The sequence below is a fragment of the Solanum lycopersicum genome, chromosome 6, assembly GCF_036512215.1.
Source record: "Solanum lycopersicum chromosome 6, SLM_r2.1".
NCBI classification, from domain to species: domain Eukaryota; kingdom Viridiplantae; phylum Streptophyta; class Magnoliopsida; order Solanales; family Solanaceae; genus Solanum; species Solanum lycopersicum.
This window is the reverse complement of record NC_090805.1, coordinates 15529985-15552093: the sequence shown is the minus strand read 5'-3', so window position 1 is coordinate 15552093 and position 22109 is coordinate 15529985.

Sequence of the window (22109 nt, the reverse complement as noted above, 5' to 3'; positions counted from 1 at the left end):
CCGTGGCCCTTGAGAAGCACAAACTCTCGGACGACATCGGGTGTGGCATGCCATCATCACCCTTGGGAAGCATACACAGTCAGACGATGTCGCACATGACATGTTATTATCGCTGTTGTCAGCTCACACGATCCGATAACGTCAAGCGTGACATGCCCGCATGGCCTTTGGAGAGCACACATGGTGGTTCAAGGTCAAGCGTGGCATGCCTTCATCTCTCTTATACAGCACACAAGATCGGACTATGTCGGGCATGGCATGCCATCATAGCCCTTTGTCATCATACATGGTCAGACAACGTCGGGCGTGGCATGCCATCATGGTCCTAGGGTAGCACACACGGTTTGACGACGTCGGGTTTTGCATTCCATCATCGCCCTAGGACAGTTTACATGGTCGGACAACGACATGTGTGGTATGTTGTCATCGCTCGTGGAATGAACACAAAGTCAGACTACGTCGAGCAGTACATGTCGTCATTGTCCTTGGGAAGCACACACGGTCGGACTACGTCACGCGTGGCATACTATCTCGCCCTTGGAAGGCACACGGTCGGACGATGTCGAGATGAAGTAAACGTGGCATGCCATCATTGCATTGTACAACACACTCTGAGGGACGACGTTAACGTGGCATGCCATCATCGCCTTTCGACTGCACAAACAAACGGACGACGTTGGGCGTGGCATGTCATCACCGCCCTTGTGTAGTACACATGGTCGGACTACGTGAGGCGTGCCATGCAAATATCGCCATAAGGAAAAACACATGGGCAAACGACATCGAGCGTGGAATGCCATCATCTTTCTTGAATAGCACACACAAGGTAAAACGACATCAGGAGTGGCATGTCATCATTCCCCGTAGACAAAACACACGGTCGGACGACGTCGGGCATAGCATGCCATTATCGCCCTTGGACTGCAAAAATGGTTGAATGACGTCGAGCATCGCATAGTATCATCACTTTTGCGCAGCATACACCGTTGGACGACGTTGGGCATGACATGCCATCATCACCCTTGGGCAGCATACATGGACAGATGACGTCGGTTGTAGCATCCCATCATAGCCCTTAGAAAGCTTACATGGCCGAACGACGTCGGGCGTGGCATGCCCGCATGGTCCTTGGACAAAACACATGGTCTGATGGCGTCGTGCGTGGCATGCCATAATGGCCCATGGACTGCATAAATGGCCGACGATGTCGGGAGTGGCATGCCCATAGTGGCCTCGGGCTCGCATATTCCTTGGGCATCACACATGGTTGGACGACGTCGAGCATCCCATGGCATCATCAACTTTGGGCACCACACTGTCGGACGATGTTGGGCGTGGCATGCCATTATCGCTCTTGGGCAGCACACACGGTCGAATGAAGTTAGGTGTGGCATGTTATTATAGCCCTTGGAAAGCATACACGGTCGAACGATGTCGAGCATGGCATGTTATCATCGCCCTTGGACTGCACACACGGTTAGACGATGTCAGGAATGGCATGCCCGCATGGTCCTTGTGAACCACACATAGTCGGGTGACATCGAGTGTGGCATGCAATAATTGCTTTGTGGTAGCACACACAGTCGGAAGACGTCGGGCATGATATGTCATCATCACCTTGGGCAACACACATGGTCGCACTACGTCAAGTGTCGCATCCAATCATTGCCCTTGTATGTTAAAAATGATTGAACTACGTCAGATGTGGCGTGACATCATCGCCCTTGGGTAAGACACATATTCGGTGACATCAGGCGTGGCATGCTATCATCGCACTTGGCCAGCATACACGGTCGAACGATATCGGGCAAGACAAGTAATTATTGCTTTGGACAGAACAAGTCAAACAACGTCAAGCATGGCATGCCATCATCGCCCTTGGGTATCACACATCATCGTAGTCGCGGATATGGCATGCCATCATCACCCTTGTGGAGCACACACATTCAGACAATGTCGGGCTTTAGATGCCATCATTGCCCTTGGGCAAAAAACTCGGTTGGAAAATGTTTAGAGGTTTATGCCATCTCGCCTGTGGACAACACACACGATTGGACGACATGGGGCGTGCCATGCCATCATCGCACTTGGAATGCACAAATGGCAGGATGATGTCGGGTGTGGCATGCCCTCATGGGCCTTGGGAAGCATAAATAGTCGAACGATGTTGAGCATGACATGTCATTATCGCCCTTGGGTAGCACATACAGTCAGACGATGTCGGGAGTGACATGTCATCATCGCCCTTGGGCAGCACACATGGTCAAACGACGTCAAACATCGTATGCCATCATCGCCCTTGGATAGCAAGAGCCATTGGACTACGTTTGGAATGTCTTGCCATCATCTCCCTTGGACAGAACACAAGTCGGATGACGTTGTGCTTGGCATGCCCGCATTGTCCTTGGGCAGCACATACGGTCGGAGGAAGTCAGTGTGGCATGTCATCATCGCTCTTGGACAAAACATACAGGGTCTAACGATATCGAGCGTGACATGATATCATTGCCCTTGGGTAGCACACACGATCGGACAACGTCGAGAGTGTCATGCCCGCATGGACCTTGGGCAGCACACATGGTCGGGGTAGTATGCCATCATCGCCCTTAGGCAGCACACATGGTCAGACTACTTGGGGCGTGGCATGCCATCATCGCCTTTGAACATCCCAAACGGATGAACAATGTCGAGAGTGATATGACATCATTACCATTGTACAACACACACGGTAGGATGACGTCGAGCATGGCATGCGATCATCGCCAATGGATAGCACACACGATCGAACGATTTCAGGCATCGAATGCCATCATATCTTTTCGACAACACGCATGGACGAACAACATTGGACGTGTGATGCCATCATCACCTTGGACATATCACATGGCCGAACGACGTCGGGCGTGGTATGCTAGCATGGTCTTTGGGTAGCACACACGATCAGATGACGTCGAGCGTGGCATGCCATCATCTCCCTTGGACAGCACACACGTTCAGACTACGTCGGGCGTGGCATGCCCTCATCACACTTAGACAGCACACAAGATCAGACTACGTCGGGTGTGGCATACCATAATCGCCCTTGGACAAAATATACAATCGGACGACGTCAGGCGTGTCATGCTATCATCACCCTTGGGATGCATAAACGATCGGACGACGTCGGGCATTTAATGCCATCTTTACCCTTCAAAAATATAGACGGTTGGACTATGTTGGACATGACATGTAATCATATCCCTTAGTTTGCACACAAAATCGGACGATGTAAAGCGTGGCATGCCCGCATGAAGCTTGGGAAACTCTTACGGTCGCACGACGTTAGGCGTGGCATGCCATCATAGCCATGGGCAGCACACACAGTCAGACTACATCGGGCGTGACATGCCATTATCTCCCTTGGGCAACACACACAATAGGATGACGTCTGGCGTGGCATGCCATCATCACATTTGGAGAGCACACAAGGACAAATGACATCGGGCGTTACATGCCATCGTTGCTCTTGGGCAGCACACACAGTCGAACTACGTCGAGCATGGCATGCCATCATCTCCCGTACGACATTGGTCGTGTAATGTCATCATCACTTGGACAACACACACGGATGAATGACATAGAGTGTGGCATTCCATCAACTCTCTTGGACTTCGCATACGGTTGGACGACATCGGGCGTGGTATGCACCCATTGCCCTTGGTAGCACAAATTGTTGGACGACATCGGGCGTGGCATGCCATCAGCACCCTTGGGAAGCATATACAGTCACATGATGTCGTGCATGACATGTTATTATCGCCCTTGGTCAGCACACACGATCTGACGATGTCAAGCGTGACATGCCCGCATGGCCTTTGGCCAACACATGGTCGGACAAGGTCGAGCGTGTCTTGCAGTCATCTCTCTTTGGCCGCAAACAAGATCAGACTACGTCGGATAAGGCATGCCATCATAGACCTTCGGCATCATACATGGTCTGACGACGTCGGTCATGGCATGCCATCATGGTCCTAGGGTAGCACATGGTTGGACGACATCGGGTGTGGCATACCATCATCCCCCTAGAACAACATACATGGTCAGACAACGACATGCGTGGTATGTTATCATCGCCCTTGGAATGAACACAAAGTCAGACGATGTCGAGCGGGGGATAACATCATTGCCCTTGGTTAGCACACAGGGTTGTACGACGTCAGACATGGCATGCTATCATTGCCCTTGTGCAACACACACGATCGAACTACGTCGGGCGGTACTTGCCATCATTTTCCTTGGGAAGCACACTCGATTGGACAACATTGGGCATGGCATGCAATCTCACCCTTGGATAGCTAACACGATCGGATGAAGTCAGGCATGGCATGCCATCATCACCTTTGGACAACACACACGGATGAACGATGTTAGGTGTGGCATGCCATCATCTCCCTTAAGCAGCATACACCATCGGACGACATCGGGCGTGGCATATTATCAAGGCCTTTGGACAGAAAACACGGTCGAACAACGTCAAGAGTGGCATGCTATCATCACTCTTGGGCAGCACACATCATCGTAGACGCGGGCAAGGCATGACATTATCACCCTTGTGAAGCACACACGTTTGGACGATGTCAGGTGTTAGATGCCATCATTAACCTTGGGCATCAAACAGGTCGGACAACATAGGGCAGTGCATGACATCATCGCCCTTTAATTGCACAAATGGTTAGACGACGTCGGGCATGGCATACCGGCATGGACCTTGGAAAGCATAAATGGTCGGACGAAATCGGGCTTGACATGCCATCATCATACTTGGACAGCACACACGATCAAATGATATCGGGCATGGCATGCCCGCATGGTCCTTGGGCATCACACATGGTTGGACGACGTCGATTGTCGCATGGCATCATCTCCCTTGGGCAGCACACACCATCGCACGATGTAGCGCATTTCATGCAATCATCGCCCTTAGGCAGCACTTATGGGCGTGTAATGTTAACATCTCCCTTAGACAACACACATGATGGGACGATGTGGGGCATGGCATGCCCGCATGGACCTTGTAAAGCACACACGATCAAATTACATCGGACGTGTCATGTTATCATCTCCCTTGGCCAGCACATACAGTCGAATGACGTCGAGCGTGACATGTCATCATCGCGCTTGGGCAAAACACACGGCCGAATGACGTCATGAGTTGCATGCCATAATCGTCCTTGGCCATCCCGAATGATTGGACTACGTCTGGCATGGCATGCCGTCATCTCCCTTGGAAAGAACACAAGTCAGACATGGAAAGCCCGCATTGCTGTTGGGTAGCACACAGGGTCCGAGGACGTCGGTGTGGCATGCCATCATCGCCCTTGGAAAAAATACACAGGGTCGAACAACATCGAGTGTGACATGATATCATCGCCCTAGGGCAACAAACGCAGTCGGATGACATTGGGCGTGGCAGGCCTGCATGGCCCTTGGGAAGCACACACGATCAGAGTGGTGTGCCATAATTGCCCTTGGGCAGCTCACACGGTCGGACGACGTCGGGTGTGGCATGTCATCTTGCTCTTTGACAACACATACGGTTGGACTACTTGGGGCGTGGCATGCCATCATCTCCGTTGAACAACCTACACAGACGAATGGCGTCGAGCATGGTATGCCATCATTGCCCTTGTGCAGCACACACGGTCAGATGACGTCGGGCATTGCATGCCATCATCGCCCTTAGATAGTACATATGATCAAATGACATCGAGCGTGGAATGCCATCATCTTTTTTGGTCAACAGACATGGACAAACAACATTAGACATGGCATTCCATCATCGCCCTTGGACATATCACACAGTCGAACGACGTCTAGCGTGGCATGCTAGCATGGTCCTTGGGTAGCACACACAATCAGATGATGTCGAGCATGGCATGCCATCATCGTCCTTGGACAGCACACACGATCAGACTATGTCGGGCGTGGCATGCCATCATCAACCTAAGATAGCACGCACGATAAGACTACGTCAGGTGTGGCATGCCATCATCACCCTTGGACAAAATATACGGTCGGTTGACGTCGGGCGTGGCATGCTATCATCACCCATGGGAGGGCATAAACGATCGGATGATGTCGTACATTAAATGCCTTCATTGCTGTTCAAAAATATAGACGATTGGACTAAGTCGGGCATGACATGTAATCATATCCCTTAGTTAGCACATACGATCGGACGACGTCAAGCATGGCATACCTGCATGGACCTTGGGAAACGCACACATTCACACGACATTGGGCGTGGCATGCCATGATGTCCATGGGCAGCAGACACGGTCAGACTACATCGAGCGCGACATGCGATTATCGCCATTAGGCTGCAAACACTATCGAATGACATCGGGCGTGGCATGCCACATGGAACTTCGGAAGCACACACGGTAGGATGACGTCTGGTGTGGCATGCCATCATCGCACTTGGATAGCATGAACTATTGGACTACATCTGGCATGGCTTGCCATCATCGCCCTTGGACAGAACACAAGTCGGACGACGTTGTGCTTGGTATGCCTGCATTGTCCTTGGGCAGCATATACGGTCGGAGTGTGGCATGTCATCATCGCTATTGGAAAAAATATACAAGGTCTGACGACATCGAGCGTGACATGCTATCATCGCCCTTGGGCAGCACAAACGGTCAGATGACGTCGAGCGTGGCATGCCCGCATGGACCTTGGGCAGCACACACGGTCGGGCTGGCATGCCATCATCGCCCTTGGGCAGCACACGCGGTCGGACGAAGTTGGGCATGGCATTCCGTCACGCTCTTTGACAACACACATGGTCGGACTACTTGGGGCATGGCATACCATCATTGCCCTTGGACATAACACACGGTCGAACGACGTTGGGCATGGCATGCCATTATCGCCCTTGGACTGAACAAATGGTTGAACGAGGTCGAGCATCGCATGGTATCATCACCCTTGGGCAGAACACACCGTCGGATGACGTTGGGCATTCCATGCTATCATCTCCCTTGGGCAGCATACACGGTCGGATGACGTCGGGTGTGGCAAGCCATCATAGCCCTTGGAAAGCATACACGCTCGAATAACGTCGGGCGTGGCATATTATCATCACCCTTGAACAGCACATAAGATCAGACGACGTCGGGCAGTTCATGCCCGCATGGCCTTTGTGAAGCACACACGGTCGGATTACATCGGGCGTGGCATTCTATCATCGCCCTTGGACTGCACATACAGTTGGACGATATCGGGCGTGGCATGCCCACATGGCCATTGGACAACACACACAATCGGACGACATTTGGCGTCCATCATCACCCTTGGGAAGCAAACACGGTCAGATGATGTCAAGCATGATATGCTATTATCGCCCTTGGTCAGCACACACGGTTGGACGACGTCAAGCGTGACAAGCCCGCATTGCCTTTGGCCAGCATACGTAGTCGGACAAGGTCAAGCGTGGCATTCCATAATCTCCCTTGGACAACACACAAGATCGGATGAGGTCGGGAATTGCATACCATCATAGCTCTTGGGCAGCAAACACTGTCGGACGATATTGGGCGTGGCATGCCATCATGGTCCTGGGGTAGCACACACGATCGCACGACGTCGGGTGTGACATGACTTCATTTCCCTTGGATATCATACATGGCCAGACAGCGATGGGTATGGTATGTTATCATCCCCCTAGGACTGAACACACAGTCAGACGATGTCGAGCATGGACTTCGATCATCGCCTTTGGTCAGCACACAGCATCGTACGACATCGGGCGTGGAATGCCATCATCGCCCTTATGCAGCACACACGATCGGACTACGTCACTTGTTTATGCCATCATTGCCCTTGGAAAGCACACACGTTTGGACTACGTCAGGCGTGGCATGCTATCTTTCCCTTAGATAACACATGGTAAGACGTTGTTGGGCTTGTCGTTACATTATCCCCTTTGGACTATACACACTATAGGATGACGTCGACGTGGCATAACATCATCCAATTGGACAGCACACACGGATGGACGACGTCGGGCATGGCATGCCATTATTGCCCTTGTGCTGAACACACGATCGGACTACGTGAGGCGTGGCATGCCATTATCTCTATAAGGGAAAACACATTGTCGGACAACATCGGGTGTGACATGCCATCATCTTCATTGGACAAAATACACGGTCGGAAGACGTTGGGCGTTGCATTTTATAATCTCCCTTGGACAGCACACATAGGGTCGGACGACATCAGGTGTGGCATGTCATCAATGCCCTTGGACAAAACACACGGTCGTATGACATCGGGCGTACATGTCATCATTCCCCTTAGGAAGCACACACGGTCAGACTACGTCAGGCTTGGCATGCTATCTCGACCTTGGAAAGCACATGCTCGAATGATGTTGGGCTTGTCGTGACATCATCCCCTTTGGAAAACACAAACGATCGGACGACATCAACAGGCATGACATTATGTCTATGTACTACACACGCCTACGGACGACGTTGGGTGTGGCACGCCATCATCGCCCTTCTCCAGCATGCATGGTCGGACTACGTGAGGTATGGCATGCCGTTATCACCATAAGAAAAAACACATGGTCGGATGACATCGGGCGTGGCATTCCATCATCGCCATTGGAAAAAATACACGGTGGAACGACGTCGGTCGTAGCATGACATCATCTCCCTTTGATAGCACACAGGGTAAGACGACATCAGGTGTGGCATGTCATCATTGCCCTTGGAAAAAACACACGTTCGGATTACGTCGAACGCGGCATGCCATCATCGCCCATGGACTGCACAAATGGTCAGACGATGTCAGGCGTTGCATGCCAATAGTGGCCTTGGGCAGCAATAATTATCGGATGACGTCGGGTGTGACATGCTATCATCGCCTTTGGACAGCACACACGATTGGATGACGTCAAGAGTGGCATGCCCGCATAGTCCTTGGGCATCACACATGGTTAGACGATGCCGAGAATCGCATGGCATCATCGCCCTTGGGCAGCACACTGTCGGACGACGTAGGGTGTGGCATGCCATCATCTCCCTTGGGCAGCACACACGGTCGAATGACGTCGGGTGTGGCATGCTATAATAGCCTTTGGAAAGCATACACGGTCGAATAACGTTGGGTGTGGCATGTTATCATCGCCCTTGGACAGCATCCCACAACGTCGGGAATGGCATGCCCGCATGGCCCTTGTGAAGCACACATGGTCGGGTGACATCGGGTGTGGCATGCCATATTCACCCTGTGGTAGCACACACAGTCGAACAACGTAATGCATGATATGTCATCATCAACTTGGGCAGCACACATGGTCGGACGACGTCAACTGTCGCATGCAATCATCGCCCTTGCACGAAAGAAATGATCGAACTACATCAGGTTTGGCATGCCATCATCACCTTTGGGTAAGACACATATTCGGATAACGTCAGTGTGGCATGCTATCATCGCCCTTTGACAGCATACACGGTCGAACGACATCGGGCAAGACAAGTAATTATTGCTTTGGACAGAAAATGTCAAACAACCTCAAGCGTGGCATGCCATCATCGCCCATGGGCATCACACATCATTATAGACGCGGGTACGGGATGTCATCATCTACCTTCTGGACACCACACGTTCAGACGACGTCGAGCGTTAGATGCCATCATTTCCCTTGGGCAGCAAACTCAGTCGGAAAATGTTGGGAGGTTTATGCCATCTCGCCATTTGACAACAAACACGATTGAACGATGTCGGGTGTGGCATGCCATCATCGCCCATGGAATGCATAAATGGCAGGATGACGTCGGGCATGGCATGCCCCCATGGTCCTTGGGAAGCATAAATGGTTGAACGACGTCGAGCATGACATGTCATCATCACCCTAGGGCAGCACATACAGTCGGACGATGTCAGGCGTTACATGTCATCATCACCCTTGGGCAGCACAAATAGTCAAATGACGTCAAGCATCGTATGCCATCATCGCCCTTGGATAGCACAAACTATTTGACTATGTCTGGCATGGCTTGCCATCATCGCCCTTGGAAAAAACACAAGTCGGACGACGTTGTGCTTTGCGTGCCCACATTTCCCTTGGGCAGCACATACGACCGGAGGAAGTCAGTGTGGCATGTCATCATTGCCCTTGGACAAAATATACAGGGTCTGACGAAATTGAGCGTGACATGCTATCATCGCCCTTGGGCAGCACACACAGTGAGATGACGTCGAGCGTGGTATGACCGCATGGACCTTGGGCAGCACACACGGTTGGGGTGGCATGCCATCATCGCCCTTGGGCAGCACACACAGTCGGACGAAGTCGGGCATGGCATTCCGTCACACTCTTTAACAACACACATGGTCGGAATACTTGGGGCATGGCATGTCATCATCGCCTTTGAACATCCCAAAAGGATGAACAATGTCGAGAGTAATATGCCATCATTGCCCTTGTGCAGCACACGGTCGAATGACGTCGGGCATGGCATTCCATCATCACCCTTGGATAGCACACACGATCGGAAGACGTCAAGCGTGGAATGCTATCATCCCCTTTTGACAACACACATGGACGAACAGCATTGGACGTGTCATGCCATCATCACCTTGGACATATCACACGGTCGAACGACGTCGGGCGTGGTGTGATAGCATGGTCCTTTGATAGCACACACGATCAGACGATGTTGAGCGTGTCATGCCATCATCGCCCTTGGACAGCACACATGATCAGAATACATCGGGATTGGCATGACATCATCACCCTTAGGCAGCACACGCGGTTGGACGACGTCGGGTGTGGCATTCCATCATCGCCCTTCAAAAGCATACACGGTCGGATGACGTCAGCATAGCATATTACACACCCTTGGACAGCACACACGATTAAACCATACCGGGCGTGATATGCCTGCATGGTCCTTGGGCAGCACACACGATCGGACGATATAGGGCGTAAAATGCCATTATCGCCCTTGGAAAGCATAGACGATCGTACATCGACGGCCGTGGCATGTTATCATCGCCCTTTGACAGCACACATGATTGAACCACATCGGGCGTGGCATGCCTGCATGTCCCTTGGGTACCACACACGATCAAATGGCGTCAGGCGTGGCATGCCATCATCGCCTTTGGACAACACAGACGATCGGATGACGTCGGGTGTTAGATGCCATCATTGCCCTTAGGCAGTGTGAACACCTAATTTTTTACCAAAACTTAATATATTTTACATCGATTTAAAAGGGGTTATATTTAAAATAAAATAAAATAATAATAATGATAAATTGTAAATTAATAAAAATTATAAGATCAATTATAGTTTAATTTTTTTTTTTGATAAATAGAAGTTGGGAATTTAAGTTATTTGTTAATTATCTAGTCTAAAAATAATAATAATATAGAAAATATTATGAAAAAGTTTAACTTTAACATGAACGCACGTGACTCACTCGACCGAAAGAGAGAAAAGACATTAGGAGCACTCATTCCTTGTACCCGGGGAACTGATTCATAAGGAAGGGTTCTACACCAGAAAAGGAGTTTACGACCGGTTCCCATATAGACACTTTAACTCACATTGCTTTAGGCAGTACTCTTCATACTAAAGAAGAAGACTTACTGAAAGAGGGAGCAAATCCGCCACTGGACGAGGAAGAAAAGGCAAGGAAGATCTGTACAAGATAGAAAGTCGATTAGAAAGCGTTAACAAGACTATCAGACAAAGAAAAGAACTGCGGGAGGAACAACTACCTAAGGCTTAAAATGACATAGAATAAGTGGAATCTCATGCAAACAAAATAGTGAGGGAGGTGGCTAACTGGTGCTTAGAGAACTACCTAGGATGCTTTACAAGCGATATTCCAAAGAAATGGGAACATTGGTTACCATGGGCAGAATAGTGGTACAATACCACTTGAAATTCGAAAACCAAACAAAGAGTGTTTGAAGTGGTATATAGGAGCCAAACACCCCTAATTAAGTCCTATACTCATTAGTCTGACAAAGTGCATCAAGTTGACTGCGGCTTACACTAGGGATTGTGTTTGAAACTTTGAAAGGAGATCACTATCAGGACGGACGGGTATAAGCGATTCGCGATAAGCTATAGTTTTTATAAAAACTAGAACCATACCGCTTTGAACAGAGTCTCCCTCTTTGACTAGTGCTACCTCCGGTGAAAGGAATGAAGATCTTGCATATAGGCAACCGACTGACGTATACAAACTAACAAAATAAGCACTAAAAAAGCTAGTGGGTTGACGAGTCGTTGCTTTACACAAATAGCTAATATTACTTGAGTTGTAAGTAAAAAAAAGGCTAACCAGCTTTTGTCCAGGAAGCACAAAATAGTAATAGGCAGAAGCAGTGGTAAGAAGGCCTATCTCAGAAAAAGAAATGAAAAGAGGAGTCCTAAAGATTTGAAATTTGTTTTACCTTATCCTAATTATTCCCAACTTCCTAACTTATTTTATTAAAAAATCTCATTCCATTTATTTATTTTTTATTTTTATTTTTTTCTCTCTTTTGGACATTTGTTTTACAAACTTTATACTTTTTTTTTGTTTTGTTAAATTTTCTATTATTATTATTATTTATTTTATATCCTTATCTCAATCCCAATTCCCTCAACAATATTTCAAATTAAATTATAATCCCACTCTATAACGTTCCTTTTAATTAGCACAAGACTCTCAGCCAAAATTATTCTAAACAACACGTTCAGTTAAAAAAAAGAGACAGAGGAAAAGAGAGAAAGACAGAGAGAAATACAAAGAGGATACAGAGGAAAAGAGAGAAAAACAGAGAGAAATACAATGAGGATATAGAGAGGATACAGAGGAAAAGAGAGAGGTTAAAAAATATACAGAGAGAAATATAGAGAACACACAGAAACTGAGACTGATAGACGTAGAAAAGAAAAAAAAACAAGCAAACACAAAGAAAAAAAAACATGAGTTATTTCTTTTGAGAATGAGGTTAGACTTAGAGATTTGATCGTGCTTCTGAATTCGTGGATAACAGCTCGCTTTTGTGGTATCAATTTTCACAGCGAGGTAATTAAAAATTCTCGCGTGATTTAAATAATATTACTTCAATGAAAAGTTGATTCCAATAGCATGAAATAATTCAAATCACATGTATTATATTGATTATTGTTACGGTATTATTATTATTATGTTTTTAGATAGATTTTGTAATTTATGTCGCTTCATGATATTGAATTGTTGAATTTAAATAGATTAATATATCTTTCCGTCTATTTTCACTTTAGAAGATTTCTGTTGAATTTATTGTAGACTTGTTATATTCGGATATATAAATAATTAGTAATTTTTTTTATCTAAGTAGAATTGTAAATTTTGTCTAGAGATTCATGATAAAATAGTGATAATTACTATAACTAATTATAATAAAAAAAAGTAAAATTTGAGAAATTGTATAGAGAGAACAAAAGAATAAAAAAATAATAAATAAAAAAACAAGAAAGCATAAAACAAAAAAAAACAGCGAAAAAAAGGGGGAAATAACTGAATTTTATATATATATAAAAAAAGAAACAGAAAAAAAAAGAACGTGAAAAAGGAAAATAAAGAAAAAAGGAAGAGAGAAGCAGTAAAAAATATATAAAACAAGAAATTTATAAAAATGAATGAAAAAAGAACGTAAAAAAAGGTAACAAAAATTATTTTTTTAAAAAAAGGAGAAGAAGATAAATTTTATAGAATAATAATAAAATTAATAAAACATAAAGTTAAAAAAAAGAAAGAAAGAAAGGAAAATAGAAATAAAATAATAATAAAAAAGTTAACAAAAATGTACGTTCTTTTTTATAAAAATAAAGTAAAAAAAAAAAGATAAAGAGTGAGTTTAAAAGAATGTCAACCAAAATTAAAAATTATTACTTTATTATAAAAATTTTTAAAAAAATACAAAAAAAAAAGGATGATTAAAAAAACGTGCAGCATTAAAAAATATTTAAAACAAATAAATTTTTTCGTTGTAAAACTAATGTAAATCTCTTAAAATTTTACCTCTTATTTAAAAATGTAACTAAAAAAAATAATCCTAAAATTACTCAAACACTAAAATATATTTCCTATATAAATTCTACTTTCAAAATATTAGATATTTATATACATTCATTAATGTGTGTGTGTGTATATATATATATATATATAGACACACACACAAATACACACAAATGTTAATAAAAATAAACTAAAATAAACGGATTTTTCAAGTTTAAAATTAATGGACGTACCCTGAAAAAAAAAGATCATTTCAAATAAGTTAAACAATAAATTTGGGTAAATAAAAATTTATTATTAAGTTTAAATAATATAATATCCAAAGTTAAGTCAAGTCATATCAAAGTTAATAAAGCGACCGTGCTAGAACCACGGAATTCGAGGGGTGCCTAACACCTTCCCCTCGGTCAACAAAATTCCTTACCCGAATGTTTAGTTCGCAGACCAATAAAAAATATTTCCTTTTGATTAGCGATTTAAATAAGGTGATTTGGAACACCAAAACTCAATACCAAGTGGCGACTCTGAATAATAATTATCCCTTTTCAAAATGTCACTTTAATTGGAAAAACTCTTTTTCTTTCGAAACAAATAAAAATAAAAAATATTGAGAGAGAAAAAAGGGGTGTAACAGATGGCGACTCTGCAAGGGATTAACTAGAATTCGAGCTTTAAATATTGATTTATGTATGAATATAATTTATTAATTTACGTTTTTCGATATTGTATTTATTTGTCTTAATGGGCTAACTGTCTACTTATTTAATGTTTGATATTATTTGAACTGCATATAAATTGTCTTCTCTCACGAATTTTACTGAGTCTTCAATAATAATATCATGGGAATTGCAACTATGCACCCCACTTCTATCAAGATAGCCAGTGGATCTTCGGTCCATGGTGAAGGATTTTTAGTCATACATATTTAGGATAGGGAGCACCCATGCACAAAGCCAGAAAGCGCTGCTACCGGTACGTTGCTACTCCCTAACTCGGGTTGTCTGCTCATGTTAAAGTCAGTCTAGATACTTTATTTCCACGAGTTTAAACTTGGTAACTGAAACCAAATATGATTGTTCCTAGTAGACTTCATTATTTTTATTTACATATGATTTAATGAAAGACTTTACATATGATCGGATCTATCTAGGATAGCAAACTCAATTTACCATTTTAAATTAAAATCAGAACAACAGAATTTTTTTTTCTTTTACAATTAAAAGTTCACAAAAACAAATTTTAAAAGTTTTCTTATATCACTTTAACGAAGAATAGAGATGCATTTTTCAACAAATTTCTAACAAAAATTATTTAAGTGTTCAATCTGAACGAACTACGCACACCTGATTCTCATCTTGATGAGATACGTAGGAAACCTTTCTTGGGTTTGGTGATCCTTATTTAAAAATTAAAAAATTCAAAAAAATATCTTAAGAAAAGAATTTGTCCTTAAGAAAACATATTTTTACTTATATTTTGGAACTACGCTAGACCTGATTCTTGCTTTAACAAGATACGTAGGCAACCTTATTTTGAGGTTCGGTTCATCCGAGAAAACAATCCTAAAAATTCTAGTCACATAAACTGGGGCAAAAAAATAGATTTTTTTCTTTGACTTGGTTGGTAACAACATGCTTAGGATTATGTATAAGAAAAAAATAAAGTGTTAAACTATTTTGTAAGACAGATCAACTTTGTTGTGACCTATAGACTTCTATTGGCATCTCTCAATACATTTATGTCATACTTGAGAAATTATCTTGTTTAAAGTTATGGATAAAATAAATTTGACATCACTGTTTCAAATGCGTTGTGTGATGAGCTTTACACGTAAAATTCAAAGTCATGATTTTGCTGATCTAGAACTTGGCCCGAATGTTGGTTGAGACGAAATTTTGAGTAACATTTCACTTGAGAAAGAATAATAGGATTTCTTTCGATTGTGCCTTTCAAGCCTACCGAATGACATTTATCTACAGAACTCCCATTTCTGACCCTGAAAGTTTTTTATTGAATAACCACATCTTAGAATATACCTTTTAAGTGTATAAATGCACTAATTCCTTTATCTCACCTCCTTGAGCGCACTATGAAATATCTATATAACATCAAAGACCTAAGTTGGGTAACAAATTGAAAAAGACCAAATATGTCCAAAAAAAAAGATAGAATGGAAAATGAATTAACAATCTCCAACAAAAAGGAGAGAAGATCAAAAAAATGAAGAGAAAAGAAAATGAAAAAGACCTTACAAGAAAACAAAGGTCAAATGCAAAAATAAAAAAAATAATCAAAAGCATCGTGTGAATTCTAAGGAGGAAATAGTCACTTTATCTCAAATGAATATCCTACCTTTCCATAAGACTACATTACAAGCCAATGACAAGTCCTATTTGATCTCATTTTTTATGTTCACATATTAGTGGATGCTTACATGAGGGCCAAGCATATGGTATCTTAATCTCATGCATTGAATATCTTTCTGAGTGGGAGTAACTTTCAAAAATGTCCTACGATCTAAATAAATATATTGTGTGAAGAAGGACTTTCATATATTGAGAGTGCATTTGAAACATGAGGATACAAATAATTCTATCACTTAATATTGGCAAGATAAATTGATCTTGTAATTACTTAAATATATTTGAGATACAATTTGAAACTAAATCAATTACTCAAAGTTGACCTCAAATTTATTTGAAAGTCGTTGAATGTAGTTCATGCATAATACTAATTGTTGGTACCAACTAAAGTCAAAGCATTATCAAACATGAACTAATTCTTTTTCCAATTTTTCCATTATATTTCTAAAAATAAATCAAAAAAAAAAGAAAATATTTTTTAATTATTGAAGTACGTTCGACCTGATTCCTAAGATGATACGTAGGCAGCCCTTCATTGAGGTTCGGTCCATCATTCAATAAAATAATGATCATGCTATTTTAAATCTCCAAAGATTGAAACATGACATTGTAGCCTATAGTATATTTAAAAAAATAATAAAAAAAATAAGAGGGTCTTATTAGTGAAAACTCTCACGAGAACCATAACACGATAGCAAAAAGTTAAGAATGTCTACCTGGTAAAAAATCACGAATGACACCATTCATCAAATGATGAAATTCCGTCTTGGCATGAGCACAATAAAGATATAAAGTTATAGGCTGAAAGAGCTATAAAGACAAATCATGCAAGTAATTCGATAGAGACAAACGCCGCGATGGTAAGTTTTTGAATCCTTGTCTCTCATATAATATGCAAAAAAAATAATAAAAAGCATTATTTTTTAAATAAAATCTGGGGCATTTTATTTTATTTTTAAATTGGTCAATGTACTAATAAAAATAAAATAAAATAAAATAATATTAAATAATAATAATAATATAAGTTAAAAAAATAACCCCTAGTTGCATATAGGGTACAATAACCCTATTTTATTTTCATAAGGTACAATAATCCTTGATTGCATATAGGGCACAATAACCCCTGTCATTTTTCTTCACAGGGCACAATAACCCCTGGTTGCATATAGGGCACAATAACCCCTATTTTATTTTTCATGTCTTCACAGGGCACAATAACCCCTGGTTGCATATAGGGCACAATAACCCCTATCCTATTTTTCATGTCTTCACAGGGCACAATAACCCCTATCATTTTTCATGTCTTCACATGGCACAATAACCCCTAGTTGCATATAGGGCACAATAACTCCTATCCAATTTTTTCATTTCTTCACAGGGCACAATAACCCCTGCATTCCATATAGGGCACAATAACCCCTATCATTTATTTTATGTCTTCACAGGGCACAATAACCCCTGGTTGCATATAGGGCACAATAACCCCTACCATTTCTCTTCACAGGGCACAATAACCCCTGGATTGCATATAGGAACAATAACCCCTATAATTTTTTTAATGTCTTGACATAGCACAATAACCTCTATTTTATTTTTCATATCTTCACATTGCACAATAACCACCCTAGTTGCATATAGGGCACAATAACCCTATCGAATTTTTTCATTTCTTCACAGGGCACAATAACCCCTAGATTGCATATAGGGCACAACAACCCCTATCATTTTTTTATGTCTTCACAGGGCACAATAACCCCTGGTTGCATATAGGACACAATAACCCCTATTATTTTTCTTCACAGGGCACAATAACCCCTAGATTGCATATAGGGCACAATAACCCCTATAATTTTTTTATGTCTTCACAGGGCACAATAACTCCTGGTTATATATAGGGCACAATAATCCCTATCCTATTTTCATTTCTTCACATGGCACAATAACCCTGGATTGCATATAGGGCACAATAACCCCTATCATTTTTTTTCATGTCTTCATAGGGCATAATAACCCCTGGATTGCATATAGGGAACAATAACCCCTATCATTTTTTTTTCATGTCTTCACAGGGCATAATAACCCCTTGTTGCATATAGGGCACAATAACCCCTATCATTTTTTTCATATCTTCACAGGGCACAATAACCACTGGTTGCATATAGGGCACAATAACCCCTATCACTCTAGGCAGTCTTACAAACGTCTGTAACACTCAGCCTACTTTACACCCACGAAATTGACTAAGTATAAAAATACTTAAACAACAAAGTTAAACAGCAACCAGACTTTATAGGAAATTGTCCCAACCTTTATTATAATTAATACAAAGGAAGGCTTCACGAATTTGTCTAAGGATAAAAACACTCTGTCTAAGCCTTAGACGAATTTCCACTCTTAATAAATTTTTTGCACAATGGAAGTTACATGCGGCAGTTACAACTGACACCTGTCCGACACTTGTCATCACAGGGTTCAAAACTAACTTTCCAACAGCTATATTTCTAACAGATAGGATCTAATTCAAATTACATTCTTATCTACACGAAATACTAATACTCTAACACTTAGAATATTTCAGGCTTCATTCCAACACTTAGAATATTTCAGCCAGCTTCCAACACTTAGAATATTTTAGCTGTCCTCCAACACTTAGTTTTATTTCAGAAATTCGGGTGAATTGGCTTTGTTATTGACATTGTCAAGTCTTCACAGCTTTGCTTTGTCAAGCCAACATGCTATCTTGCCAATGCCCTTAGCCCGCACGTAAGCCATGCGCGTTCAAGCTGCCTTGCCAACTCCCAAGCACCTTGAACTTGTGTTGCACATTTTTGCTATCATCCATGTCAAGACCAATGCCCAAGTCCTTGACATGTCTGCACATAGTTTGATCAAGTAGTTTGCGGGTCTAACAGACCACCCGCACCACTTGAACTCGATGTCCTCATCGAGACTATTTTAAGATAGTCCTCGATTTGAGCATCAAACAGCCATAAGTCTTTTGCCTTCTCCAAAACTGCATCAGCTGCACTCTTGCCTTTCCAATGAACCAAGAATTATGTCTTAGTAGTATTCTAACTTGTGCCCAAAACCCGGTGATCAAGGATCTTCTCAATTTCAGCATCATACTGTGTAGGTACTAATGGAGGAAACCTCTTTGAGTTGTTTCTATCCGGATCATTTGCATCTGCAAAGTAAGGTTTCAAGAAACACACATGGAAAGTGGGATGAATTTTCAACCTTTTTGGCAACTTTAACCTATAAGCAACTTTACCCACTCGTTTCACCACTTCGAATAGACCATCATTCTTAGGAATCAAAACCCGATGTCTGTTCTTGCTTACAATATATTTCCAGATTTGTGGGGTAAGTTTCAGTAACACTTTGTCACCCACATTGAACTCAACTGAGCGACGATGTTGATCAGCATACTTCTTCATACGCCGTTGAGCCTTGCGCAAGCTATCCTGTGCCTCTGATAACATTTCAAATTTGTCCCTTGCAACCTGTATGTTGCTGGACACTTTCCCTGATTTTTAGATTTGGCAACATCTAGTGGAGGCAAAGGATGTCTGCCTAAAACAATTTCAAAAGGGCTCATTTCTGTTGCAGACGATTTGTGAAAATTGTAGCAAAACTGCGCAGTGTCTAACAATGTTACCCAATTCCGTTGACTTGTTGTCACATAGTGCCTCAAGTATTCTTCCAACAAGTGATTAATTCTTTCCGTCTGTCCATCTGTTTGTGGATGATTTGCTGTAGAAAATTTTAATTTAGTTCCCATCATTTTGAACAATGTTGTCCAAAATCTACCAGTGAACCTTGTATCTCTATCACTCACAATGTCAGCCGGAACACCAAAATACTTAACCACATGTTTGTAGAACAAATCAGCAACAACTTCCGATGAACATAGTTCAGGTGCAGCAATAAAAATAGAATATTTTGAAAACCTGTTAACTACCACCATTATAGATGCTTTGTCATCTACTTTAGGGAATCCAGAAATGAAATTCATGCTTACTGATAGCCATGGCCTTTCACGTACAGGCAAAGGTTTCAACAAACCTTCTTCCTTCTTACGTTCAGTCTTGTAAACTTGACAAACATGACAAGTTTTGACGTATCCTTCTATATCGTCTTCCATCTTCGGCCAAAAATAAACACGAGACAGTAAGGCTAACATCCTTTCAACACCGGGATGTCCAGCCCAAGCAGAATCATGCGCTTCTTTCATTAAATCTTTGTGCAACCCGCCCTGATTTGGTACAACGATTCTCCCTCTTTAAAATAAAGCAGATCGTCCTCGATCCAATACCGTCTCATTGTACCATATTGCACTTGACCCATCCATTTAACATATAATGAATCATTTGCAGCACAACCTGATTCTATCATAGAAATCAGTTTCAAGCTTTGAAATCGAATATACTCAACAAACACTTCTTTTCTACTCAGCGCATCAACAACCTGGTTGTGTTTTCCAGGTTTATGTTCCCACATGAAATCATATTCTGCCAGGAATTCTTGCCACCATGCTAGGTTAGGACTCAACTTTTTCTGTGTCTTGAAAAATGTATTTGCTACATTATCAGTTCTTACTACAAATCGAGTACCCAAGATATAAACTCTCCAAACCTGCAAACAGTGTACCACCGCAACCATTTCTTTTTCATGCGTTGAGTATCTCTGTTCAGGATCATTCAATTTCCTACTTTCAAAGGCCACTGGATGACCTTCCTTCACTAATACGCCACCAATTGCCTTGTCTGATGCATCAGTGTGCACTTCAAATGGTAACTCAAAAATTAGGCAATTTGAGTATAGGTTCAGATGCAATAGCATTCTTCAAATTCTGAAATGCTTCATCACACCGTTCAGACCAAACCCACTTTGTATCTTTCTTCAACAAATCTGTCAAAGCTGCTGCCCTTTTTAAGTAACCAACAATGAATTTTCTATAGTAATTAGTCAAGCCAAGAAACGACCTCAAATCATTCACATGACGAGGTGCCTGCCAATCAACAATAGATTGCACTTTCTTAGGATCCATTCGAACTTGGTTTTTACTAACAAGATTCCCCAAGAATTTTATCTCTTGTTGAGAAAACTCACATTTTTCCATCTTGACATAAAGTGTGTATTTTCTTAATTGAGACAGAACCAAACTTAGGTGATTAACATGTTCCTCCAATGTTCGACTATAAATGACAATATCATCTAGATAAACAACAACAAATTCATCAAGAGAGTCAAACAGTACATTATTCATTAAGTTCTAAAACGTTGCCGAAGCATTAGTCAGCCCAAATGGCATTACAAGGAATTCGTATGAACCATATCTAGTCACACATGTTGTTTTTGGTTCATCACCCTCTGCTATCCTAACTTGCCAATAACCTGCCCTGAGATCAAGCTTTGTGAACCAGCATGCCTTGCTCAACCTGTCCATCAAATCCTGCACCAATGGAACCGGATACTGGTTCTTTATAGTTGCCTTGTTCAGCGCCCTGTAATCCACACACATCCGCATCGCCCCGTCCTGTTTATTTTGAAATAAAGCAGGAGCACCATATGGGGCCTTAGATGGCTGAATCAATCCAGCATCCAACAACTCATTCAATTGTTTGCGTAATTCAACCAATTCCTTCGGAGCTATATGATAAGGAGCCTGTGCAGGAGCAACCATACC